This window comes from Orycteropus afer, unplaced genomic scaffold (genome assembly GCF_000298275.1).
Source record: "Orycteropus afer afer isolate SDZICR_OR568_19922 unplaced genomic scaffold, OryAfe1.0 scaffold00154, whole genome shotgun sequence".
In the NCBI taxonomy this organism is placed as follows: Eukaryota; Metazoa; Chordata; class Mammalia; order Tubulidentata; family Orycteropodidae; genus Orycteropus; species Orycteropus afer.
This window is the reverse complement of record NW_006921741.1, coordinates 4264168-4271968: the sequence shown is the minus strand read 5'-3', so window position 1 is coordinate 4271968 and position 7801 is coordinate 4264168.

Here is a 7801-nt window from a genome sequence, read left to right as displayed (position 1 = left end):
ATTTTGAGTTTTGTTCCACATTCTTCTCCCACTCTATCCAGGACCTCCTACATAGATCCCCTTCCAAGTAGTTGAAAGTGGTAGCTGAGCACCATCTAGTTCTTCTGGTCTCATGGTCATATAGGCTGAGGATTGCAAGGTCCACCAGTCCCTTGGACTAATTGTTTCCATGAGTCTTTGGTTTTCTTCATTCTTCTTTGCTCTGGATTAGGGGATGCCCATGGTTGCATCTAAATAGCTGTTTGCAAGCTTTTAAGATCCCAGTCACTACTCACCAAAGTAGGATGTAGAACAAGGTTTTTGTGTAGTATGTTATGACAATTGATGTCCCTGTGACCATGGTCCCTAGCCCACAGGTCCAATTACTTGCCCCCCTCCAGGGCCCACTGAAGCTGGAGGCTTTTCTTAACTCAGGCAGCTGAGGCTGACAAACTCAAGGTGGACAAGTATCTTGGCATAGTCCCAAGATTATTAAGCAGTACAGCAGGCCACTAGTTCAAGTCTAGAAACAGTCCCAAGATTGGCAGGCAATGTGGCTACTGAATGAAGACTTGGCTACTTGCAGGATCCAAGTGTGCCAAAAGCTCAAGACCTTTCTTAAAGTGTCTTCTTATATACTGCAAGCAGACCACATCCCTAAGACAGCTACTTAGCTGCTCACAGCAAATTCCACCATGAAGTTGATTCCCAGTCTCACCATGAGTAATAACTACATCCAGCTGCTCAGCCACTCAATATCAGGCCCAACCCAGTTGACACACAACCCTTAACTACCACAGTAAGTAAGGTCTATATAATTGTGCCTATTTGGTAGATAAGACAAATTAGGTTCAGTGTGGTGACATGGTTTCATAGCCAGTACTACAATCTGGGTATCTTGCTTTAATGAGTTTTTGGCAACTCACTAATTCTTGGAAATGATGGAATGACAAGGTTGGAAGTCATCTCAATGATAAATTAGTACAATTCTGTCATTACGAAAGAGAAAACTGAGGTGATAGATAGCTTCTTCAGAGTCAAATTGCTAGGCGGTGGTTGCACTGATATTAGAAATTCAGGCACCAGATTCACATCCTTACTGGTGATGGGAAGAAAGCCCAATTGGAACAGAGAAGTCAGTGAAGAAGAAAACTGAAAAAAAGCACAATATAGTAAAAGCATCAAGACTGAATAGCATGTGTTGTTGTTTTTAGGTGCCATCTAGTCAGGTCCAACTCATAACGACCATGTGTACAACAAAATGAAACACTGCCAGTCCTGTGCTAGACTCACAATCCTTATTATACCTGAGCCCGTTGTGGGAGCCACTGTGTCAATTCATCTCGTTAAGGGCCTTCCCCTTTTTCACTGACCCTACACTTTACCAAGCATGATATCTGTGATGGTTATGTTTGTGTGTCAACTTGGCTGGGCCTAGTTGAGTGGCTGGGCAGCTGGTGGTAGTTATTCCCCGTAATGAGACTGGCTATCAGCTCCATGGTGGTAACTGCCACAAGCAGCTGAGTAGCTGCTTTGGGTATGTGGTCTGCTTCCCACATATAAGAATTAGCTTTGGGAATGGTCTCTAGCTTCTGGCACCTTGAACCCTGCATGTAACCATGTTGTTGTTCAGCAGCCTACCATGCTCTGCTGACCTTGGGACTTACAATGGACTTAAATTAATGGCCTGCCATGTGGTTTGGTAATATCAGGACTATGCCTTTTTACTTGTCAACCTTGGGCTTCTCAGCCTCAGCAGCTAGCAGCTGTCTGAGTGAAGAAATGCCTCTAGCTCCAGTGAGCTGGGAGCTGGAGGCAAAGCTGGACCCCAAGGTCAAGGGTCTTTCACCCAGCCCCTAGAGCTAGGCACTTTGAAGTTGGACTTAAAGCTTCCAAATTGTAAGAATAAACTCCTGTTTGTTAAGACCATCCCATTTGTGGTATATTCTTGTCAGAGCAGCACTAGGTAACCAGAACAATATCTTTCTCCAGGGACTGGTCCCTTCTGACAACATGACCAAAGTAGGTGAGACAAAGTCTGGCCATTCTCATTTCCAGGGCGCATTTCAGCTGCACTTCTTCCAGGGGAGATTTGTTCATTATTCTGGCAGTCCATGGTACTTTCAGTATTCTTTGCCATTACGACACCTCAAAAACATCAACTCTTCTTTGGTCTTCCTTATTCATTGTCTAACTTTCACATATATATGAGGTAATTGAAAACCCCATGGCTTGGGTTAGGTGCATCTGAGTCTTCAAAGAGACATCTTTGCTCTTCAGCACTTTTAAGAGGTCTTTTGCAGCAGATTTGCCCAGTGCAATACATTGTCTGATTTCTTGACTGCTACTTCCATTGGTGTTGATTGTGGAACCAAGTAATATGAAATCTTTGACAACTTCCATCTTTTCTCCATTTCTCATCATGCTGCTTATTAGTCCAGTTGTGAGGATTTTGGTTTTCTTTGTTGAGGTGTAATACATACTGCAGATTGTGGTCTTTAATCTTCACCAGTAAGTGCTTCAAAGCATCTTCACTTTCAGCAAGCAGGGTTGTGTTGTCTGCATATTGCAGGTTGTTAATGAGTCTTCCTCCAATCCTGATGTCAAGTTCTTCTTCATATTGTACGACTTTCAGATTATTTGCCCAGGATAGAGATTGAATAAGTATTGTGAAAGAAAACAACCCTGATGCATATCCTTCCTGATTTTAAACCATGCAGTATTCCCTTGTTCTGTTCAAACTACAGCCTCCTGGTCTATGTACAATTTCTCATGAGCACAATTAAGTGTTCTGGAATTTCTCTTCTTCTGAACATTATCCATAATTTGTTATGTTCCACACAATCAAATGATTTTGCATAGTCAGTAAAACACAAGTGAACATCTTTCTGGTTTTCTTTGCTTTCATCCAAGATCATCTGACATCAGCAATGATAATCCTTCATTCCATGTCCTCTTCTTAATCCAGCTTGCATTTCTGGTAATTCTCTGTCAATATAGTGCTGCAAATATTTTTGAATTATCTTCAGCAAGACTTTTCTTAATATTAATGATATTATTTGATAATTTCCACATTCTGTGGGATCACCTTTCTTTGGAATAGTTACAAACATGGATCTCTTCCATTCAGTTGGCCAGGTACCTGTGTTCCAAATTTCTTGGCATAGATGAGTAAGTGCCTCCAGTGCAACATCCATTTTTTGAAACATCTCAATGGGTATTCTGCCAATTTTTGGAGCCTTGTTTTTTGCCAATTCCTTCAGTTCAGCTTAGGTTTCTTCCTTCATTGCCTTTGGTTCTTGATCATGTGTCACCTCCTGAAATGGATGAACGTTGCCCAGTTCTTTTTGGTACAGTGATTCTGTGTATTCCTTCCATCTTCTTTTGACATATCCTGCATCAATCAATATTTTGCTTACAGAATCTTTCAGTATTACAATTCAAATCTTGCATTTTTTCTTCAGTTCTTTCAGCTTGAGAAATGCCAAGCGTGTTCTCCATTTTTTTTTTTTTTTTTTTTTTTTCTAACTCCATGTCTGTGTTGGTTACGTTTCTGTGTCAACTTGGCTGGGCCTGGTTGAGTGGCTGGGCAGCTGGTGGTAGTTATTCCCCATGGTGAGATTGGTAATTAACTCCATGGTAGAATCTATTGGAGCAGCTAAGTAGCTACTTTGGGTATGTGGTCTGCTTCCCATATGTAAGAAACAGCTTTGGGATGGTCTCTAGCTTATGGAATGCTTGAACCCTGCATGTAGCTGAGTCATTGTTCAGCAGCCTGCCATGCTCTGCCAGTCTTGTTAATGGACTTGAATTAATGGCTTGCCGTGTGGTTTGGTAATATCAGAACTGTGCCTTATTGTCAACCTTGGGTTAGTCAGCCTCAGCAGCCAGCAGCTGAGTGAAAAAAAGCCTCCAGCTTCAGTGGGCCAGGAGCAGGAGGCAGAGATGAAGCCCAAGGTTGAGGGGCTTTCACCCAGCCCCTAGAGCCTGGGACTTTGAACTTGGACTTAAAGTCTCCAAACTGTAAGAGGATAAACTCCATCCCATTTGTAGTATATTCTTGTCAGAGCAGTACTAGGTCACCAGAACGATGTATTTGCACATTTCATTATAATAATTAACTCTGTCTTCTTGACCTCTATTTACTGATATGGCATGACTCAAACTGGGATGAAACAGCTGCAAGCATCCATTAATAATCAGAACATGAGATATATGAAGTATGAATCTAGGAAAATTGGATGTTGTCAAAAATGAAATGGTACACATGAAGATTGATATTCTAGACATTCGTGAGCTGTAATAAACTGATTTGGGCCATTTTGAATCAGACAATCATGTAGTCCACTGTGCAGGGAATGGCAAATTGAAGAGGAATAGCATGGCATTCATCATCACAAAGAATGTTGCAAGATCTATCCTGAAGTACAATGCTGCCAGTGATAGGATAATATCCACATGCCTACAAGGAAGAACAGTTACTACTACTATTATTCAAATTTATGTACCAACCAGTAAAGCCAAAGATAAGGAAATTGAAGATTTTTACCAACTTCTGCAGTCTGAAATTGACCAAACATACAAACAAAATGTGTTGATTATTACTGGTGATTGGTATGCAAAATTTGGAAACAAAGAGAAATCACCAGTATTTGGAAAATATGACCTTGGTGATAGAAATGACTCAGGAGATCGCATGACAGAATTTTGCAAGACCAATGACATATTCAGTGCAAATACCTTTTTCAGCAACATAAATGGACATGGACATGGGCTTTGTCAGATAGAATACACAGGAATCAGATCAACTACATCTGTGGAAAGAGGCAATACCTTCAGACAAAACAAGGCCAGGAGGTGACTGTGGAACAGACCATCAAGTGCTCATTTACAAGTTCAAGTTGAAGCTGAAGACAATTAAAACAAGTCCATGAGAGCCAAAATATGACCTTGATTATATACCACCTGAATTTAGAGATCATCAGAAGAATAGATTTGATACATTTGAACAACAGTGACCAAAATCCAGAGGAATTGTGGGACGACATCAAGATCATCATGCATGCAGAAAGCAAAAGATCATTAAAAAGACAGGAAAGAAATAAAAGACCAAAATGGATGTCAGAAGAGACTTTGGAACTTGCCCTTGAATGGAGAGTAGCTAAAGCAAATGGAAGAAATGACAAGATAAAAGAGCTGACCAGAAAATTTCAAAGAGCAGCTTGAGAAGACAAAGTCATTATTATAATGAAAAATGAGTGGCATGCAGTATAGAATAACTAATAAATTGATAAAAGAAAATCTTAAGTTAGATTCTGAACTCTAAAGATGACTAATATAAACCATAGTATAAAGATTGGTTGTTGGATTTTCATTAACTTGCCAGATCTTAGCGAAGTAGAATAAGAACCCTTTGGATCCTTCAACCTTCATGGATTGATAAAATAATGAGGAAGATTATGAATTTTTTGTCTTCTTTTAAAAATTTTTCATAAAAACACAAGGTAGAAAGCTAAAAAATGTGTTCCTTTGCAAGCAATTTGTATACTTAAAAATATTTTTATATTTCTTTTATCAGTCATTAAATTGGCAATTCATTTTAAAAACTGATAAGCAATTCTAAGTAAATCAGTACATCTTGTGATTTCATTACCAAATTACCTTTTTTGCTTATTTGATTAAAAATAACAAGTGTGGCCTAATTTTTTTAAAAAAATAATACAGAAGTATGAATCTTGGTATAAACTTATATTTCTTTTGAAAATTGTCTTATCAATTAATATTATTTTGTGAGTTTCAAATTCCACAAAAAGGGATTATCTTGATTTTATAAAGCAATAATTTTGGGATAGTAACAATGTTTGGGAGCTCTAGTGGCATAGTGCCTAAGGCATTTGACTGCAAACTAGAAGGTTCAAACCCACCAGCCACTCCTCGGAAAGAAGTTTGGGCAATCTACTTTCATAGTGATACCGCCTCGGAAACCCAAGGAGGGGTAGCTATGAGTTGAGTCCAACTCAACGGCAGTGAGTTTGTTTTTTTAGTTTTAACTATTTTGTATTTTAAACAATGTAATTTTCATATTTCAAAATAGACTATGAATTCTCAAGGACAGTGTTCATTTTCCATTCATCCCCATGCTCTTCAGGTTTCTGTCACTTGGGAACCATTATTATACCTCCTTGGCCTTTACAGTGACATTTTCAACATTAGGGAACATCCTTTTCACTTTTCTTGTATATTGATTTTCAGTCCTAGAGCAAATATATGCAATCTTTTCTTCTTGCTTCAAGAGACCAATTTTCTAAATTTCTTCTGCTGAGAAGTGTCTCTCTCTAGGTGATGTAGCATTAATTATTTATCATTTTAAATACATGGCTTATTAAACATTTTGTTTGATAGGATATAGCACAAAAACTATTAAGTTCTCAAACCACGTTTAAAAAGTATGAGTAACCAGATGGTTTGAAGGACTACTAACATTTATTGAGTGCCTATTTTGTACCAGGGAACTCTGGTAGTGTAGTGCTTAAGGCACTTGACTGCTAACCAGAAGGCTGGTGGTTCAAACCCACCAGCTCAGAAGGAAGATGGAGCAATCTACGTCTGTAGTGATACCACCTCAGAAACCCAAGGAAGGGTCGCTATGAGTCAGGTCTGACTCCACAGCACATAACAACAACAATTTTGTACCAAGTCTATCCTCAGTATTTCCATACACAATATAGTGTATACTTTACTCTTACAATTCTCTGTGAAGAAGGTATAATTAGATCTGTTTTAAATATTAGAAAACAGAGACTTAGATGAATTATTAAAAAGATAATGAGAAATCTGACAACATATTAGGACTACCAAGATTATGGAACTAGTAAATTGTGGGACTAGGATTTGAACTAAGGTCTTATTTTTCAATCAAATGATTTCCACTACTTAAGAAAATAAAGGAATTTAATCAGCTTGTGCACACTCTTCTAAAACCCATCACAATTGCAAAATTTTTTCAATGTCTCTATTCCTTTTATTTTTTAAATTTTTTTATTTTAAGAGTTTGTTTTACATTCAACATTATGTGTACTATTTATTTTCACTCCCCATTTACCATGCCCAACCCTAACCCAGTCTCTTCCCCTCCCTGCCCAGTAAGCCTCCCTCCGTGCCCCTCATAGTTATGCACTTCTGTTTGTCCTCCATTTCCTTCATGTGAATGTTACCCCTCTGGTGCCCCATGGTTGATTGCTTAAGGGATGCATCTCCATAGAGTATGTGGGTGTGTCACCCTGGGTTGAGTGGTCTGCATGTACATCTTGTTTACTATTGGGCTGAGAGTCAACCCTTGGAAGTGAGCTGTATTCCAGACCCAGATTGTATCCCAGGCCCAAAGTATTGGGGGTCTCACCAGACTTCATGCGGCCAGTGATTGTGGTCATTATTGAGTTTTTGGCTTTTGTTCCACGTTTTTCCTCCCACTCTATCCAGGATGTCCAGATTTGATTCTTCCCTGAGTGATTGGCATTGGTAGCCAGGCAGTTCTGGTCTCAATTCCTTGCTGGTGAGCGCTGGTGGCATTGTGCCTACAGCATTTGACTGCTAACCAGAAGGCTGGTGGTTCAAACCCATCAGCCACTCCTTGGAAGAAGATTGGACAATCTATTTCCATAGCGATACTGCCTTGGAAACCCAAGAACAGGTCGCTGTGAGTCAGGTTTGACTCGACGAGGGTGAGTTTTTATTTTTTTTTTTTATTAGGATTTGGGTGAAGATTTACAGAGTAAATTCACTTTTCATACAGCAGTTCACATATACTTTGTCTCATGTCATT